We start from the raw sequence: 21,638 nt of genomic DNA on the forward strand, positions 1-21,638 counted from the left end.
GATGAAGTGTGCGGTTGTGGATTTTATGGATAGATGATGGATAGTGTTGAAAAGAAGATTCACTGTAGATGTGTAGCGGAAATGTGATGTGTTTCTTTCTATGTGCGGGCATGTATTATGTTGCGTAACTACAGATTGTGGTGATGTGTGACTGATGGGTATATGGTGATTTGTGCATACGGTATACGGTGGTGCGTGAGTGCTGATGGTGTGATGTGTTTTTTGCTATGGGCGATGCTGTATGATGTTACGAGACTGCAGATTGTATTCTGAATGGTGCTGTGGGCCTGCAGATGATGATGATGATGATATGGTGAGCTAAGTGGGAGGAAATTGTGGATTAGGTTGGAAAGATGGAAAGGAGGGAAGGAGAAAGTGATAAGACAAAAGAGACAAGAATAAGAAGGATGAGTAATTGTGAAGGAGAGTAGCAGATTGTTTTAAGAAGAAAGAGATTATTTTTCTATACTGTGCTAAGCCAGTTCTGACCCGCCCCAGAGCCACTTTAGACTCTTGCAGTAAACCACCAGGATAGTAGGGCCAATAGAGGAGAAGTAAGACAGAGAGTCAATCACGTGTACACCAAATAGTCTATGCCTTTTGATCATCAGTCTAGGACATCTACATAAAAGGTGCTCGATTGTCTCCGTTTCCTCCTCATCCTCACATAGCCTACAGTACTCAATGTTGTTATCATCCCACTTACAAGTCAAAGATCTTATTTTACAGTGGCCGGTTATGACCCCTGTAGCGATTCTGATTCCCGACTTGCAAAGTGAGAGAAGGGACGCAGTTCTACGCCCTGAGATTGCCGGCCAGATTGACTTCGATACCTTGCAACCAGGTACGTCTTGCCAAATTCTTACGGAAGTAGCAGAGCGGTGGCTTGACATAGTCCTCTACCATAAGGTCAGAGGACTGGGAGCCTCGCCTTGCTAATTCATCAACAATCTCATTCCCTTCAACATTGCAGTGCCCTGGAACCCAACAAAGGTTGACGCTTAAATTGCAAGTTTTTAAGGTGGACCTACATTTTTGAACGATCTTAGATTTAATAGTGTAGGATCCTAACGCCTTAAGGGCAGCCTGACTATCTACATAGACTGTAACTGTCCTGCCTGCGTTGCCCGTCATTCCTGCTACTAATTCTAAGGCCTTCAATACTGCGAAGACTTCAGCCTGGAAAACACTGCAATTTGCATTAAGCTTGAACGAGCGTTTAATGTTTAGCTCTTCGCAGTACACTCCCGCTCCAGTACCTACATCCATCTTCGAACCATCAGTAAAGATGGAAAGGCTATCGGGTAGTGGTCTGCCATGCTCCCATTCACTTCTATCAGGGATAATCACCTTCGCTACATCGAAATCCAGTGAAGGCGAAATGTAATCGGTTACACTCCCCCCAACCCTTAGTCCGATCTGACTGCTTAGCTGTTGTAAAATGCTAGCATGTCCAGACCCTGAAGAGCGCCACTGGTTAAGCCCCTTGAGCCTCAAGGCACTACGGGATGCTTGGTACTGGACAAGAATATCCAGAGGCTGGATGTTCAGCACTGCATTCAGTGCTGCCTGAGGGGTGCTCTTCACTGCTCCTGTAATTAGAATTGAAGCAGATCTTTGCATAGTAGTTAACCTAGACAAGTTTGGCTTGCTGTTCAGGGCCTGCCACCAAACAAGACATCCATAGGTCAAAATTGGGCAGACCACTGTCATAAACAACCAGTGAATCACATGCGGTCTCAAACCCCATGGAGTTCTTACAGGAGTAGAGTGCAACTAGACCCCTCTTAGTGCGCTCCTCTGTGTTCCTTTTCCATCTGAGACGATGGTCAAGAATCACTCCCAGGTACTTCGCTTCCTTAGAGAGATTTAGCCGTACTCCATCCAGCGTTGGTGGTACGAACTCGGCGGTTTTCCTTTTTCGGGTAAAGAGCACCAGCTCTGTCTTAGCCGGATTCACACCAAGGCCATTGATGTGCGCCCAGCGTGAGAGTTTGGCAAGTGCTCCCTGCATTAGATCAGACAATGTAGACAAAAATTTCCCACTAATGAGGATGACTACATCATCCGCATAAGCAACTACCTTAGTTCCTAGTTTGTCGAAATCAGTGAGTATCCCATTTATCACCAGTAACCAGAGTAAGGGAGACAGAACTCCCCCCTGAGGAGTGCCTCTGGTAACAGATCTCCTGATGGAGCTCTCCCCAATATTAGAATTGATTAGCCTGCTTCTAAGCATGCTATCGATCCAGTTTATTAGGATAGAGGGGACACCCAATGATTCTAGAGAAGAATGAATGGATTCGAGTTTCACATTATTAAAGGCGCCCTCTATATCCAGAAAGGCTGCCAGAGTGAAATTCGAATCATTCAGATTTTTCTCTATGTACCCTACGACACTATGTAGCGCCGTTTCTGTCGATTTCCCTTTAATATAAGCATGCTGTGAGTTGCTTATAAGGTCTTGGCCTATGAAAGTTCTTATTTCTATATCCAATAACCTTTCTAAAGTCTTCAAAAGGAAGGAGGAGAGACTAATCGGCCTGTAGTCCTTCGGCAACGAGTGACTTGGTTTCCCAGCTTTGGGAATATAGGTCACTGTTACCTCCTTCCACAGTGCCGGAATGTGCGATAGTCGTAGACATGCCCTAAAAATCTTCTGAAGAATGATTATCAAGACGGCAGGTGCGTTTTGGAGCATCGCTGGGATAATACCATCCCGTCCCGAAGACTTGTAGGGCTGAAAAGTGCTAATCGCCCATGAGATTCTGTGATAGCTTACTATCCTGTCGACAAGTGCCAACTCCTCTGAAGTGTGGGTCCTCCTCGTGTTCACACCGGGTTTACTCGAGCAGGCATCCTCGCTCCCAGGGAAGTGGGTTCCTGTTAGCAGGTCTAAAGTCTCTAGAGCGGAGTTAGTCCAGGTACCGTCATTCCGCTTGATGCTCCCAATGGGCTTAGGATCCTTTGAGATCACCTTACGGAATCTAGCTGCTGCATTAACCCCCTCTATAGACTCACTAAAGCTAATCCACGAATTTCTCTTAGCCTTCCTGATTTCACTTTTATACCTATTGAAGCTCTCTCTATAGAGATCCCAATCGGCATCAACTTTAGTGTTATTAGCTTTATTATAAGCTTTCCGGCTATTCTTCCTAAGTTTGGCTAACTCTTCGTTCCACCAAACTGGTTGAGTTCTCCTACCAGGATAAGATAATGGGCAAGACTTCTCATAGCAGCCCTTAAGGACACGTGTAAGATCTACAACTTGGCCATCTAATTCCTCCGTTGTGCGTGGTTCAGAGAACCCGCCCAACCACGAGGAAACAAGGGAGTTGTAGTATTCCCAGTTTGTCCTCCTTGGGTTGCGATGAGGCGGTTGCCGTTTACACTCATAGCAGACTCGAAAGTGTATCGCCCTGTGGTCCGAAAAGGAGCACTCTTCCGATACTCTCCAGTCTACTATGGATGTATCTTCCATATTTGTAAGGGTTAAGTCAATGACTTCCTCCCTTACCCTATTATGGAAGGTGGCAGTATTACCCCTATTACATACTCGCAGATTATTAGCTAAAATAAAATCGAATATGGACTCACCTCTCGCATTGGTGTTACTGCTTCCCCGGCATGTAGACCGAGGCTAGTACCAAAGCCCTACCGGTATCTTCGTCTAGCCTCACTACAGTCGTATCGCCATCGCTGTAATTGTAGAGTTGAATAAGATTAAGACTTTTCTTGGCTACAATACAGGTTCTTACCTTCTCACCGTTATTGGCGAAGAATAGTGAGAAGCGCTTATCGTTTAGTCCAGAAACCCTATTTTTGTATAAATAGGGTTCCTGGACCAAAGCGATATCTATTTCAGAAACTGTGAGGGAGAGGAGGAGTTCAGCAGCCGCAGACTTGCAATGATGCAGATTAATCTGCACCACTCGCAGGCCATGCTGCTGAACAACCTCACTGCGACTTCGGGTTCCGGAACCGGAGTCCACCAGAACCGAAGTACAGCACTCCCCCACAGTTTCTGATGTAGTTAGCACTCTCACTATCTATGGTGAATCTCATCGCCATGCCTTCTCCTTCTCTGAAGAAGTTCAGCAACCTCCAATCGTCGATGAAGAGACCTCTATTCTGCTTTCTGATCATCTTCATGACCTCCTCCACGTCAGAGTCTGGAGGGGGGACCCATGTTGTGGCTACGATCCTTCGAGGTATCCCTTCCACAGGAACCGCGGCCAGCCTGCAGCCCTCCCAGAGCTCACCAGCGCCCTCGATCGTCTGGATGAGAAAGTCCTTAGATTCCTCGTCCTGACAATAGAGGACTTTGATGCCCCTATGAGCGACTGCCCGGCCAAAGCCGGTCTTCCTGGCGTCTACCTCGTCGGACGTTATGATCTTCCTAAGAAGACGTTCCACCTCTATCCAATGCCAATCGCTGATCCTCCCATCCAGATCAGCTCTATCAATAATCGCTAACCGAAGATCATCCGGAGCGACCATCACCTCGGAGCCCGCTGACACCGATGGTCGTTCAACAGTAGGTTGAGAAGGTTTCAGCCCTTGGTCGGCTTGGTCGGCCTTCCCCGGTTGAGCCTTCTCTACCTTCTTTTGACCGGCCACCTTTGCGAAGGACTCCACCTGGTTATTCGACTGATGCTCCACCACCCTCTTAGCAACAGGATGTGGATCTTCGGAGGACCTAACCCTCTTAACGCATTCCTGCGCAGATGTCCTCGAAGATCCGCCCTGTTTTGAGGTCGATGGGCCATCCCTCGAACCCGCCACATGCATCTTCGCCGTGTCAGCCCTGTGCCACGCTCCATCTTTCCTTCCTCTAGAAGAATGAGATCTGACAGTTGCAGACGATTTTGCAATGGTCTGTTGACCAGACCTTTGCACAATCGTCGCCGCTGCTCGCTCTCCACCCTTCTTATCCCCTGCAGGTCCAGCCGCAGCCACCGACGAAGCAGTCGATATAGGCGGTACCTTTAGCGGCTGCTTAGCTTGAGGCTGCGTCTTTTCCTGCGCCAACTTCGAAACGCCAGGATTCACACCAGTGATTCCCGAGCGGATCGTCGTGGTAGGGGCCGACGGGGTCGAGACCGCAAAGGACTCGAGCAATTCGACGCCATCGGTTTAGTCGAGGTCCCTGTGGAAACAGCATCCTTCGCAGGGGTTGGGATTCGGTCGATTGGGAGGAAGAGTTTCTCAATGTGAGGATATTTCCTTTCGAAACGCCTCACAAATAGAATCTTCAACCCAATCTCCCTGAATTCCGCCTGAGTTACCTCAGTTGGATTTCTGCCGATAAATTTCGGGCAGTAGAACACGGCTCTCCGATAATTATATTTATCCTTCCTCCACTACCATGACTAGAGCTGAACTACTCGCTGAGGTGCCCAGGTATCAGCGAGGCTCCGTTCTAATACAGTTGGTACCCTAACTGCAAACCTTTGGAGCACCGATGAGCACGAGGTCGCATAACACCCCGGTGTTAGGGGATCTCACCATTATTTTGGTAGGAGATCGCTACCAAATATGTGTCACTCAGTCCAGAGATGCACTATGAATTTCTAGTGCATCGTGTTGGTGCGTGACAGAGAGTGGATAACCTTTGGTCAGTCACAACCTCCCAGTTCAACACTACAAGAAGTTAAATGAGAGTGTTGTGACGTCTAGCCCCCGCATCGCGCCAAGATTGTTATCCCCGGCGGGGGATAACCCTTACTACCTCAGTCCTACACTCCAATTTCAGGACTCAAACACTATCCGTCACCCAAATCCAAATTCTACCTCTCTAGCCTACCGCGAACGGGTTGCAAATTCTAAATCTTTCCGTTTACTAAAATTCATACTTTGAATTAAAAAAAATAAAATTAAACTACTTAAATTTCAGGATTCCAGTTCTATCCGTTCACCCAAATCCAAATTGTAATAAATTTAGTACCATTTAGTACTTTTCGTACACATAAATACGAATTTCCAAAATTTCCCCAATCCTATGCTCCAACAGTAATCTCAATTTCAAATTTCAGGATTCCAGCTCTGTCCGTTCACTCGAATCCCTATTGTACCAAATTTAGTACTTTTCGAACACATAAGTACGAATTTCCAAAACCACCCTCATATCTCAGTCCTACACTTCACAGTAATCTTAATTCCAAATTTCAGGTTTCCAGCTACATACATACGTTCACCCAAATCCAAATTGTACTAAATTTAGTACCATTTAGTACTTTTCGTACACTCAAGTTTCCAAAAACCCTTTGGTGCATCTTTCTTACTCTTCATCAGTGATCCTCAGTCCAAATTTGAGGAATCAAGCTCTATCCGTTCACCCAAATCGAAACTGTATCAAATTTAGTGCTATTTAGTATTTTTCGTACCCTATGTACGAATTTCCAAAACTTCCACAATACTAAACTCCACCAGTGATCTCAGTTCCAAATTTAGAGATTCCAGCGCTATCCGTTCACCCAAATCCCCATTATACAAAATTTAGTTCCATTTAGTACTTTCCGTACACATAAGTACTAATTTCCAAAACCACCCTCATATCTCAATCCTACACTTCAACAGTAATATTAATTCCAAATTTCAGGTTTCCAGCTCTATCAGTTCATTCAAATCCAAATTGTACTAAATTTAGTACCCATAAGTACGAATTTTCAAAACTACCTCAATCCTACACCCCACCAGTAATCTCAATTCCAAATTTCGAGATTCCAGCTATTATCCGTTCACACAAATCCCCATTGTATCAAATTTAGTACCATTTAGTACTTTTCATACACATAAGTACGAATTTCCAAAAGTTCTTCAATCCTACACTCCAACAGTAATCTCAATTCCAAATATCAGGATTCCAGCTCTATCCGTTCACCCAAATCCCTATTGTACCAAATTTAGTACTATTTAGTACTTTTCGTACACATAAGCACGAATTTCCAAAACTACCCTCATATCTCAATCCTACACTACAACAGTAACCTTAATTCCAAATTTCAGGTTTCCAGCTCTTTACGTTCACCCAAATCTAAATTGTACTAAATTTAGTACCATTTAGTACTTTTCGTACACATGATTGGTAATTTTCCAAACCATTTCCTTTTAGAAGCACCACTTCCCAACCTTGATTTCCATACCAAATTCCTATATTCCTATATTCCTGGGGCTTATTATAGATTTCATTAATTATTTAGCGATTTTTTCAAATTACAGATTTTGAAATTGAATAGTTATGACTGTACATCTCCATATACGATAAAATTCTTAATTGCAAATAAATCGTGGTAATATGTTCAATTTTATTGCAATTTCATTGATTTGCAAACATTTAGTTAAAAAGTTAAAAAGTGAGGTCCATATAGTTTTTAGTTGTTGTTATTTCTGGCCGATTTCTGAATTTATTCCCCTAATGTTGTCTTCAACAGCAACTCATTTGTTCAACAAACCCAACATTATTTACTGAAAGAATTTTTGTTTTAATTTTAAATTGAAAATCAAAATTTTTACAAATGCATCGTTTGTAATCGTCTTTTCTAACTGTATTTTAACGAGTGAAAATCTTTTGTGCGACACCTGTTATGTGAAAACTAAATCAGGATCGGTTTGTATTTTTCGCGTAATTGATGTTTATTCCAATATCACCAACTGCGACATCTGTTGCAATGGAAGATAGCAAATGTCTTGTCTTTCTATTATTTAGTGGTTTACGATAAAATAAGTGCGCCTAGAAGTAAACTACAAAATTTGAAATTATGTGTGATCGTTTACTGTATCATGAAGTTATAGCATTGTTAATTTGACACATATCTTGCAGAGGGCCAACTAAGTGAATAAGTTCGTAATAATAATGAAAAATAAGGATTTTTGTTGTTGTTATTTTTTGTGGTTCCAGGACGAATTTTTTAAAACCCGGCCTTATCTCGCACATTTGCATCAACAGTGACCCACTGGTAAAATTTCAAGCTCCTAGATTTAGCCGTTTTGGCTGGGCGTTGATGATGAGTCAGTCAGTCAATCACTTATCACCAAGCTCATTTATATATATGGTAATATTCAAAAATGTTTTACAATCGTTGAAGTTGAGGTTCACCATTTAATAAGTCGCGAACTGTGAATATATTTTATACAATATGAATATATTTATATTAATTGAAGTGTTTTAGCAGGGGTCGCATAAAATGAACCATAACAAAGAATTTATGTGGAAGCTGTGTTGGTGGTAATATTAAAAAATGGGTAAAAATGGGTTGAAGTTTACATGTTTTTTGGGTTCTTTCTTGATTTCTGGTCAAACTACGGAAAACTCAGACCTGAGCTCAAAGAAAGAATTGAAGAATACCCCTTGGGCAAGATGGTTCTAATGTATGACTTTTCGATATATACACTGCATCCCCCTAAAATCGATGCTGACATTTTGAAGTTTTGAAATCTGGGTTTTTTGAATTTTTCTTATAATTGGAGGGCGAAACCAGATAATTACCCAAACTATTTACTGGATTGTAGAACTCGTGATTCCACGTCGTTTGATATATATCCCATGAGTGTGCTTCATACAGCTCCCTAGTAATAGGCGTCCAAAGTCGAAATTTTGGTGCGTAAATTTCCTATAAAAACCTATTTTTTGGCTTCAAAATTTACAACTGTGACTCAGGTAACCTTGAACCCCGCGTGATTTTAGTTTTTTTACGCGCCGGATCTAATGAACCCTTCCGCTTTCAAATCCATCCACTAAAATAGCTGTTATATATACCTTGAAAGTATGAAATTCGGCAAAATTATATTTTGATGATTCCGCTCATCGAACCGCGATTTTCTTTGGTTATTTTTACATAAATGGAATCCTTTATACGCGATTATATTATTTTTCAAAATTGTGTGGCATAAATTGCCGAGATTCTGGAGTAATATTCGTATTTCGTATAAAATAGAATTTGGTAGCACATCCGCGGTTCTTGACGAATTTGTTTAAAATTTGTTATAATGACGTATTTTTTATAGGCGATTACTGAAATCGGATGCGCCTTATAATCTTATGAACATCGCGCAATTTTTACCCACATAAAGGTTTTTTTAACAGTAAGATGCAGCTGACGGCACACTTTGGCCGCTGAATGAAAAGTGGAAAAATCGCTACATATTGATAGAGATGCACTCGCTGTATCTGAAAAGCGCATGCGCCTTAATTGATTTTATCGAATTCGCGATTTTATCGAATTCGACAAGTTAAAAAACTTTTATGTTTTTTCTTTGATTGTAATTTCAATATTACTTTCTATTTCATAACCCTATTCTTTATCAAAGTAAGCAAATACAATTTCGGGTTTGTCATCGCATTTTTCCTGAAGAAGTTTCAGCGAAGTCCGTCAATCCTTGCATCGAAATTTAGCGAAATAGTAGAATAACTCCCAAAAATGTTTTTTCTATTTTTCGTATTAAACAAAAAATTCTATTTTTGAAATAATATTCCAACAATAAGTTTTCGTCTTTTGTTGTTGCTGTAATATGGCAGTTATAAATCCAATCGTTAAAATTTTGGTCTCATAGTTTTCTACACGTTGTCTAGAATCTGTACGTATTTTTAATTTATTTTTTCGAGTTTTATTTGGACTCTAAATTATAATAAATTAAATTTACTCCAAGATTTTTTCAGTATTTGGTGATTTTCCGCGAAAATAGAAATACATTTAGTAAATATTTAGGCATCTACGGATAGATATTAAATGCTTTTAACGCTTTATATATACATTTTCTTATTACAGCAAAAATGGAATTTTTAAATATTTGTTCTTTATAAGGGAATAAAACCCCTCATAACTTTGGAGCGCAGCATCCAATTTTGTGAACGCAAACAGATTTGAAACCACGACTTTTTTCTTAATCTATGTTCCAAAAACTGCGGATGTGCTCGCAGAAAAAATTTTAACATTTCTTCCAATGGAATTGCAAAAGAAATTTGAAATTTACCATATATATATATTTGATGAAATATCCTTTTAGTAGATAAAGCCCATTAATGTAACCATATTTTTACTTTGTAAGACAATTGTATATATGGATGAAATAGATTGAAATTGAAAAAAAAAATTGAAAGCTTTTTGCTTATTCCGACTCCTGAATATTATCCGACTATCATTAAACTTAATAGGCTTCTTCCCCCGAGGGACCCGCATCAACTTCCAAAAAATTCGTGACCATCCGATCATTTCGAAAAAAATGTAAAAACGGGATGTATTACCGACTATTGCTATATCTCCGTTATTTGGCCACCTACGCCACCTACTTTGCATCATTGTAAAGGGGGGATATTCTACCTTCATAGTCAGGCTTTGCGTTTGGAAGTTCCCCATCCAAAGCTTTGATATTCGTCATTATAATGAAAATCTCAAAAATGAAAAGTTGGGTTTTTTTAGCGACTATTGCGATATCTTCGTTGTTTGACCTACGACAACCTACTATACATCGCTGTAAAGGTGATTTTTTCTAGACGATTTTGCAATGGTCTGTTGACCAGACCTTTGCACAATCGTCGCCGCTGCTCGCTCTCCACCCTTCTTATCCCCTGCAGGTCCAGCCGCAGCCACCGACGAAGCAGTCGATATTGGCGGTACCTTTAGCGGCTGCTTAGCTTGAGGCTGCGTCTTTTCCTGCGCCAACTTCGAAACGCCAGGATTCACACCAGTGATTCCCGAGCGGATCGTCGTGGTAGGGGCCGACGGGGTCGAGCTGCTTGGTCCTACCGCAGTCAAAGATGACCGCAAAGGACTCGAGCAACTCGACGCCATCGGTTTAGTCGAGGTCCCTGTGAAAGATGCTCTTTTCACAGCCGCTGAGCTGGAAACAGCATCCTTCGCAGGGGTTGGGATTCGGTCGATTGGGAGGAAGAGTTTCTCAATGTGAGGATATTTCCTTTCGAAACGCCTCACAAATAGAATCTTCAACCCAATCTCCCTGAATTCCGCCTGAGTTACCTCAGTTGGATTTCTGCCGATAAATTTTGGGCAGTAGAACACGGCTCTCCGATAATTATATTTATCCTTCCTCCACTACCATGACTAGAGCTGAACTACTCGCTGAGGTGCCCAGGTATCAGCGAGGCTCCGTTCTAATACAGTTGGTACCCTAACTGCAAACCTTTGGAGCACCGATGAGCACGAGGTCGCATAACACCCCGGTGTTAGGGGATCTCACCATTATTTTGATAGGAGATCGCTACCAAATATGTGTCACTCAGTCCAGAGATGCACTATGAATTTCTAGTGCATCGTGTTGGTGCGTGACAGAGAGTGGATAACCTTTGGTCAGTCACAACCTCCCAGTTCAACACTACAAGAAGTTAAATGAGAGTGTTGTGACGTCTAGCCCCCGCATCGCGCCAAGATTGTTATCCCCGGCGGGGGATAACCCTTACTACCTCAGTCCTACACTCCAATTTCAGGACTCAAACACTATCCGTCACCCAAATCCAAATTCTACCTCTATAGCCTACCGCGAACGGGTTGCAAATTCTAAATCTTTCCGTTTACTAAAATTCATACTTTGAATTAAAAAAAATAAAATTAAACTACTTAAATTTCAGGATTCCAGTTCTATCCGTTCACCCAAATCCAAATTGTAATAAATTTAGTACCATTTAGTACTTTTCGTACACATAAATACGAATTTCCAAAATTTCCCCAATCCTATGCTCCAACAGTAATCTCAATTTCAAATTTCAGGATTCCAGCTCTGTCCGTTCACTCGAATCCCTATTGTACCAAATTTAGTACTTTTCGAACACATAAGTACGAATTTCCAAAACCACCCTCATATCTCAGTCCTACACTTCACAGTAATCTTAATTCCAAATTTCAGGTTTCCAGCTACATACATACGTTCACCCAAATCCAAATTGTACTAAATTTAGTACCATTTAGTACTTTTCGTACACTCAAGTTTCCAAAAACCCTTTGGTGCATCTTTCTTACTCTTCATCAGTGATCCTCAGTCCAAATTTGAGGAATCAAGCTCTATCCGTTCACCCAAATCGAAACTGTATCAAATTTAGTGCTATTTAGTATTTTTCGTACCCTATGTACGAATTTCCAAAACTTCCACAATACTAAACTCCACCAGTAATCTCAGTTCCAAATTTAGAGATTCCAGCGCTATCCGTCCACCCAAATCCCCATTATACAAAATTTAGTTCCATTTAGTACTTTCCGTACACATAAGTACTAATTTCCAAAACCACCCTCATATCTCAATCCTACACTTCAACAGTAATATTAATTCCAAATTTCAGGTTTCCAGCTCTATCAGTTCATTCAAATACAAATTGTACTAAATTTAGTACCCATAAGTACGAATTTTCAAAACTACCTCAATCCTACACCCCACCAGTAATCTCAATTCCAAATTTCGAGATTCCAGCTATTATCCGTTCACACAAATCCCCATTGTATCAAATTTAGTACCATTTAGTACTTTTCATACACATAAGTACGAATTTCCAAAAGTTCTTCAATCCTACACTCCAACAGTAATCTCAATTCCAAATATCAGGATTCCAGCTCTATCCGTTCACCCAAATCCCTATTGTACCAAATTTAGTACTATTTAGTACTTTTCGTACACATAAGCACGAATTTCCAAAACTACCCTCATATCTCAATCCTACACTACAACAGTAACATTAATTACAAATTTCAGGTTTCCAGCTCTTTACGTTCACCCAAATCTAAATTGTACTAAATTTAGTACCATTTAGTACTTTTCGTACACATGATTGGTAATTTTCCAAACCATTTCCTTTTAGAAGCACCACTTCCCAACCTTGATTTCCATACCAAATTCCTATATTCCTATATTCCTGGGGCTTATTATAGATTTCATTAATTATTTAGCGATTTTTTCAAATTACAGATTTTGAAATTGAATAGTTATGACTGTACATCTCCATATACGATAAAATTCTTAATTGCAAATAAATCGTGGTAATATGTACAATTTTATTGCAATTTCATTGATTTGCAAACATTTAGTTAAAAAGTTAAAAAGTGAGGTCCATATAGTTTTTAGTTGTTGTTATTTCTGGCCGATTTCTGAATTTATTCCCCTAATGTTGTCTTCAACAGCAACTCATTTGTTCAACAAACCCAACATTATTTACTGAAAGAATTTTTGTTTTAATTTTAAATTGAAAATCAAAATTTTTACAAATGCATCGTTTGTAATCGTCTTTTCTAACTGTATTTTAACGAGTGAAAATCTTTTGTGCGACACCTGTTATGTGAAAACTAAATCAGGATCGGTTTGTATTTTTCGCGTAATTGATGTTTATTCCAATATCACCAACTGCGACATCTGTTGCAATGGAAGATAGCAAATGTCTTGTCTTTCTATTATTTAGTGGTTTACGATAAAATAAGTGCGCCTAGAAGTAAACTACAAAATTTGAAATTATGTGTGATCGTTTACTGTATCATGAAGTTATAGCATTGTTAATTTGACACATATCTTGCAGAGGGCCAACTAAGTGAATAAGTACGTAATAATAATGAAAAATAAGGATTTTTGTTGTTGTTATTTTTTGTGGTTCCAGGATGAATTTTTTAAAACCCGGCCTTATCTCGCACATTTGCATCAACAGTGACCCACTGGTAAAATTTCAAGCTCCTAGATTTAGCCGTTTTGGCTGGGCGTTGATGATGAGTCAGTCAGTCAATCACTTATCACCAAGCTCATTTATATATAGACTAGCAAAATGCCCGCTACTTCGTATGCGGAAAGCATATAAAAAAGGAATAAACAATATATAATATGGAAATGACAAACACTGAAAATTTGGTCGCACTAATACCAATTTTAATCAATATTTATTTTTATCTTAGTACTGTACGTACCCCTTAAGTTCGATTTTCAAAAAGATCAGCCGTATCTCACCCTTACACATTAACAGCGAGATCAACGTTGCACACCAATACACACCCTAACTCCAAAAAATAAAAATTCCAGCACTGTCCCTACACCCAAAAACAAATTGAGTACCATTAAGTAATTTTGCTATACTTATGGTACGCATTTCGACGACATATCTCAGCCATACACGGACATTAATACAAAATAATTACAGTAAATTCCATAATAATTACAGTAATTCCAAATCTCAAGATTCCAGCTGTATCCGTTCGTCCAATTCCAAATTGTACCAAACTTAGTATCAAGTCGAACTCTTCGTATCCATAAGTAAGATTTTCCAAAACTACCTCAATCCTTCACTTTAGTAGTAATCTTACTTCCAAATTTCAGGATTCAAACTCTATCCGTTAAACCAAATTAAAATTGTAAAAAAATTTAGAACAATTTAGAATTTTCGTACCAATTTTCAAAACTTCCTCAACGCAACATGGCTACAATAATCATACTTTCAAATTGCAGGATTCCACCGCTATCCGTTCACCTACATACAAATTGTATTAAATTTAGTACCATAAGTTTGCTTTTTCAAAACAACCTGAATCCTACTTTTCGATTGTAATCGTAATTCCAAATTTCAGGATTCCAGCTCTATTAATTCACCCGAATCCAAATTGTATCAAATTTAGTACCATTTCTTTCCCAAACAAAAATTTCAGGATTCCAGGTCTACCCGTTCACCCAAATCCATATTGTACCATATTTAGTACCATTTAGTACTTCTCGTACCCATACGTACGACTTTTCAAAATTTCCTCAATACTACACTCCTGCAGTAATCTTAACTCCTAATTCCAACACTATCCGTTTACTAAAATTCAAATTGTACCAAATTTAGTGGTTTTCTTACCCATAAGTACGAATTTCCAAAACTACCTCAATTCTACTGTCCGGCAGTAATCTTAGTTCCGTTCATCCAAATCCAAATTGTACCAAATTTAGTACCATTTAGTACTTTTCGTACCCAAAGGTACGAATTTCCAAAACTATCTCAATCCTACACCTCTACAGTAATCTTAATTCAAAACTTTAGGATTCCACCTTTATCCGTTCACCCAAATCCAAATTTATTACTGCTCGTAATCATAAATACGAACTTCCAAAACCATATTCTTATTTCAACGCCATTTCCCTACCTTGATTCTCATACCAAATTTGAAGATTCTAGCTTTATCCATTAAAAATATGCAATTGGTTCCAAATTTAGAAAGTTTTAGTACCTTTCGTACACTTATAGGTCGAGTTTCTAAATACCCTTTGGTACATCTTCCTAACTCTCCATCAATGACCACTCGTTCAAAATTTCAGAATTCTAGCTCTTCGCGTTTGCCTAATACAATGGATTCCATATTTAGTACACTTTAGCACTTTTCGTACCTTTCTACGACGAATTTCCAAAAACCCCTTTACACAAAAACAAATTGTACCAAATTCTGTACAATTCGATTTTCCAAAACAACCTTAATCCTTCACTTAAACAGTAACCATAATTCCAAATAACAGGATTCCAGCGCTATCCGTGCACTCAAATCCAAGTTGTACCATTTGGTACATTTCGTACCCATAAGTACGAATTTCAAAAACTACTTCCATCTCAATCTTATACTCCAACAGCAGTCTGACCGAATTCCAGGATTCCAGCTCTATCCGTTCCCCCAAATCCAAATTGTATCACAGGTAGCACCACTTAGTAATTTTCGTACCCTTACTACCTCAGTCCTACACTCCAATAGTTATCTTAATTTCAAATTTCAGGACTCAAACACTATCCGTCACCCTAATCCAAATTCTACCTCTATAGCCTACCGCGAACGGGTTGCAAATTCTAACTCTTTCCGTTTACTAAAATTCATACTTTAAATTAAAATAAATAAAATTAAAATACTTAAAATTCAGGATTCCAGTTCTATCCGTTCACCCAAATCCAAATTGTAATAAATTTAGTACCATTTAGTACTATTCGTACACATAAATACGAATTTCCAAAATTTCCCCAATCCTATGCTCCAACAATAATCTCAATTTCAAATTTCAGGATTCCAGCTCTGTCCGTTCACTCGAATCCCTATTGTACCAAATTTAGTGCTTTTCGAACACATAAGTACGAATTTCCAAAACCACCCTCATATCTCAGTCCTACACTTCACAGTAATCTTAATTCCAAATTTCAGGTTTCCAGCTACATACATACGTTCACCCAAATCCAAATTGCACTAAATTTAGTACCATTTAGTACTTTTCGTACCCATAAGTACGAATTTTCAAAACTACCTCAATTCTACACCCCACCAGTAATCTCAATTCCAAATTTCGAGATTCCAACTATATCCGTTCACCCAAATCCCCATTGTCCCAAATTTAGTACCATTTAGTACTTTTCATTCACATAAGTAAGAAATTCCAAAACTTCCCCAGTCCTACACTCCAACAGTAATATAAATTCCAAATTTAAGGAATCCAGCTCTATCCGTTCACCCAAATCCAAATTGTACTAAATTAGTACCATTTAGTACTTTTCGTACACTCAAGTTTCCAAAAACCCTTTAGTGCATCTTTCTTACTCTTCATCTGTGATCCTCAGTCCAAATTTGAGGAATCAAACTCTATCCGTTCACCCAAATCGAAACTGTACCAAATTTAGTGCTATTTAGTATTTTTCGTACCCTATGTACGAATTTCCAAAACTTCCACAATACTAAACTCCACCAGTAATCTCAGTTCCAAATTTCGAGATTCCAGAGCTATCCGTTCACCCAAATACCCATTATACAAAATTTAGTTCCATTTAGTACTTTCCGTACACATAATTACTAATTTCCAAAACCACCCTCATATCTCAATCCTACACTTCAACAGTAATATTAATTCAAAATTTCAGGTTTCCAGCTCTTTCCGTTCATTCAAATCCAAATGGTACTAAATTTAGTACCATTTAGTGCTTTTCGTACTCATAAGTACGAATTTTCAAAACTACCTCAATCCTACACCCCACCAGTAATCTCAATTTCAAATTTCGAGATTCCAGCTTTTATCCGTTCACACAAATCCCCATTGTATCAAATTTAGTACCATTTAGTACTTTTCATACACATAAGTACGAATTTCCAAAAGTTCTTCAATCCTACACTCCAACAGTAATCTCAATTCCAAATATCAGGATTCCAGCTCTATCTGTTCACCCAAATCCCTATTGTACCAAATTTAGTACTACTTAGTACTTTTCGTACACATAAGCACGAATTTCCAAAACTACCCTCATATCTCAATCCTACACTACAACAGTAACCTTAATTCCGAATTTCAGGTTTCCAGCTCTTTACGTTCACCCAAATCTAAATTGTACTACATTTAGTACCATTTAGTACTTTTCGTATACATGATTGGTAATTTTCCAAACCATTTCCTTTTAGAAGCACCACTTCCCAACGTTGATTTCCATACCAAATTCCTATATTCCTGGGGCCTATTATTGATTTCATTAATTATTTAGCGATTTCTTCAAATTACAGATGTTGAAATTGAACAGTTATGACTTTCATTGATTTGCAAACATTTAGTTATTCACGACATCTGTTGCAATGGAAGATAACAAATGTCTTGTCTTTCTATTATTTAGTGGTTTACGATAAAATAAGTGCGCCTAGAAGTAAACTACAAAATTTGAAATTATGTGTGATCGTTTACGGTATCATGAAGTTATAGCATTGTTAATTTGACACATGTCTTGCAGAGGGCCAACTAAGTGCATAAGTACGTAATAATAATGAAAAATAAGGATTTTTGTTGTTGTTATTTTTTGTGGTTCCAGGACGAATTTTCTAAAACCCGGCCTTATCTCGCACATTTGCATCAACAGTGACCCACTGGTAAAATTTCAAGGTCCTAGCTTTAGCGGTTTTGGCTGGGCGTTGATGATGAGTCAGTCAGTCAGTCAGTCAGTCAATCACTTATCACCAAGCTCATTTATATATATAGATATATATATATGGTAATATTCAAAAATGTTTTACAATTGTTGAAGTTGAGTTTCACCATTTAATAAGTCGCGAACTGTCAATATATTTTATACAATATGAATATAATTATATTAATTGAAGTGTTTTAGCAGGGGTCGCATAAAATGAACCATAACAAAGAATTTATGTGGAAGCTGTGTTGGTGGTAATATTAAAAAATGGGTAAAAATGGGTTGAAGTTTACATGTTTTTTGGGTTCTTTCTTAATTTCTGGTCAAACTACGGAAAACTCAGACCTGAGCTCAAAGAAAGAATTGAAGAATACCCCTTGGGCAAGATGGTTCTAATGTATGACTTTTCGATATATACACTGCATCCCCCTAAAATCGATGCTGACATTTTGAAGTTTTGAAATCTGGGTTTTTTGAATTTTTCTTATAATTGGAGGGCGCAACCAGATAATTACCCAAACTATTTACTGGATTGTAGAACTCGTGATTCCACGTCGTTTGATATATATCCCATGAGTGTGCTTCATACAGCTCCCTAGTAATAGGCGTCCAAAGTCGAAATTTTGGTGCGTAAATTTCCTATAAAAACCTATTTTTTGGCTTCAAAATTTACAACTGTGACTCAGGTAACCTTGAACCCCGCGTGATTTTAGTTTTTTTCGCGCCGGATCTAATGAACCCTTCCGCTTTCAAATCCATCCACTAAAATAGCGGTTATAGATACCTTGAAAGTATGAAATTCGGCAAAATTATATTTTGATGATTCCGCGCATCGAACCGCGATTTTCTTTGGTTATTTTTACATAAATGGAATCCTTTATACGCGATTATATTATTTTTCAAAATTGTGTGGCATAAATTGCCGAGATTCTGGAGTAATATTCGTATTTCGTATAAAATAGAATTTGGTAGCACATCCGCGGTTCTTGACGAATTTGTTTAAAATTTGTTATAATGACGTATTTTTTATAGGCGATTACTGAAATCGGATGCGCCTTATAATCTTATGAACATCGCTCAATTTTTACCCACATAAAGGTTTTTTTAACAGTAAGATGCAGCTGACGGCACACTTTGGCCGCTGAATGAAAAGTGGAAAAATCGCTACATATTGATAGAGATGCACTCGCTGTATCTGAAAAGCGCATGCGCCTTAATTGATTTTATCGAATTCGCGATTTTATCGAATTCGACAAGTTAAAAAACTTTTATGTTTTTTCTTTGATTGTAATTTCAATATTACTTTCTATTTCATAACCCTATTCTTTATCAAAGTAAGCAAATACAATTTCGGGTTTGTCATCGCATTTTTCCTGAAGAAGTTTCAGCGAAGTCCGTCAATCCTTGCATCGAAATTTAGCGAAATAGTAGAATAACTCCCAAAAATGTTTTTTCTATTTTTCGTATTAAACAAAAAATTCTATTTTTGAAATAATATTCCAACAATAAGTTTTCGTCTTTTGTTGTTGCTGTAATATGGCAGTTATAAATCCAATCGTTAAAATTTTGGTCTCATAGTTTTCTACACGTTGTCTAGAATCTGTACGTATTTTTAATTTATTTTTTCGAGTTTTATTTGGACTCTAAATTAGAATAAATTAAATTTACTCCAAGATTTTTTCAGTATTTGGTGATTTTCCGCGAAAATAGAAATACATTTAGTAAATATTTAGGCATCTACGGATAGATATTAAATGCTTTTAACGCTTTATATATACATTTTCTTATTACAGCAAAAATGGAATTTTTAAATATTTGTTCTTTATAAGGGAATAAAACCCCTCATAACTTTGGAGCGCAGCATCCAATTTTGTGAACGCAAACAGATTTGATACCACGACTTTTTTCTTAATCTATGTTCCAAAAACTGCGGATGTGCTCGCAGAAAAAATTTTAACATTTCTTCCAATGGAATTGCAAAAGAAATTTGAAATTTACCATATATATATATTTAATGAAATATCCTTTTAGTAGATAAAGCCCATTAATGTAAACATATTTTTACTTTGTAAGAAAATTGTATATATGGATGAAATAGATTGAAATTGAAAAAAAAAATTGAAAGCTTTTTGCTTATTCCGACTCCTGAATATTATCCGACTATCATTAAACTTAATAGGCTTCTTCCCCGAGGGACCCGCATCAACTTCCAAAAAATTCGTGACCATCCGATCATTTCGAAAAAAATGTAAAAACGGGATGTATTACCGACTATTGCTATATCTCCGTTATTTGGCCACCTACGCCACCTAGTTTGCATCATTGTAAAGGGGGGATATTCTACCTTCATAGTCAGGCTTTGCGTTTGGAAGTTCCCCATCCAAAGCTTTGATATTCGTCATTATAATTAAAATCTCAAAAATGAAAAGTTGGGTTTTTTAGCGACTATTGCGATATCTTCGTTGTTTGACCTACGACAACCTACTATACATCGCTGTAAAGGTGATTTTTTCTACTTTCATTAAATTTGGTTACGATCCGATCGAAATTGCGACCTGTAGAGAGATTACAAGGTTTAGATGGACAGACGGACGGACACATAGAGGCAGATCGACTCAGTTCGTCGAGACATTGATTTTGGTATATATAAGTAAGGGGGTACGACCATTATTTCGATACGTTACAAACTTTTTGGCCAAATCCAACTTATAATACCCTCCCGACATAGTGGTGTAGGGTATAAAAATTAAATATGTATTTTCGCTACTTTAAAAATAAATAAATTATAATCAAATACATTAGCCCCTATAGCTTTGAAGCGCTGGGGCGACATATAAATATTGCAATGAAATTGAAATGAAATATATAAATAAATAAAAAAGCCACTATTGACACCAAATTGTTTAATATAAAATCACTTCAACCGATCTAATGCCATGTTCCTACCAGCATTTGAATGACGTCGTTCGTTCTCATAATTACGTACACGAATTAACCCGTTCATACGACGTGGAACACAATTCATAGTAACATGATTCATATTTTCATGGTTTTTGATTACTGATTTTAAAAAATTTTTCAGCCAAACGACGAGTAAAGTTAATTGATATGAACTGAAAAAATATTTATCCTTCTTTCAGATATCTATTTAATATTAAATTCTGTTATTTTCATTCATGTTTTCCATTTTTCCTCACAAAATTTGGTGTTTTCAGTATATTTTCAAATTTTTCTATTTTAAAAATTAACTAGAGAGAGACCTGCCACAATAACTTTTGGTATACATACATTCCGGCAGGCATTTGATTTTTGTTTCTAAATTTGTACACGAATTTGAAACGATGGACAAGATATGCAACTGCAATGGAAGAGAAGACAAAATTTGCTATGATTTGAATGTACAGTAGTCGTTAAACCGTTTACTTTTCATTCATATTTTGTAGTTTTCCTAAAAATGTTTGGGTTTTTAATAAATTTTAAATTTTGTATTTTTCCTGTCATAATTAATTTATTTCGATAAATTCTCTCATTTGTTAGAGATGGGAAATATTTTATCGTCGTTCTGAGAGTAATTTAAATTGAACAATGTACAAAAATCGTTGTTCGTTCTCAACATTTTGTATGGGAAATGAAGTAATTATATCCTAATTTGGGTTCGAACAACGAATAGAGAACGAATTAGCCTTAGTATGAACAAGACATAACGCAATGCAATAATAATAACAGATTTTAAACTTTTTTTAACTTTTCTCCATCCGAGCCAAACACA

This window comes from Musca autumnalis, unplaced genomic scaffold (genome assembly GCF_047663935.1).
Source record: "Musca autumnalis isolate F117 unplaced genomic scaffold, ASM4766393v1 scaffold_52, whole genome shotgun sequence".
NCBI lineage: Eukaryota > Metazoa > Arthropoda > Insecta > Diptera > Muscidae > Musca > Musca autumnalis.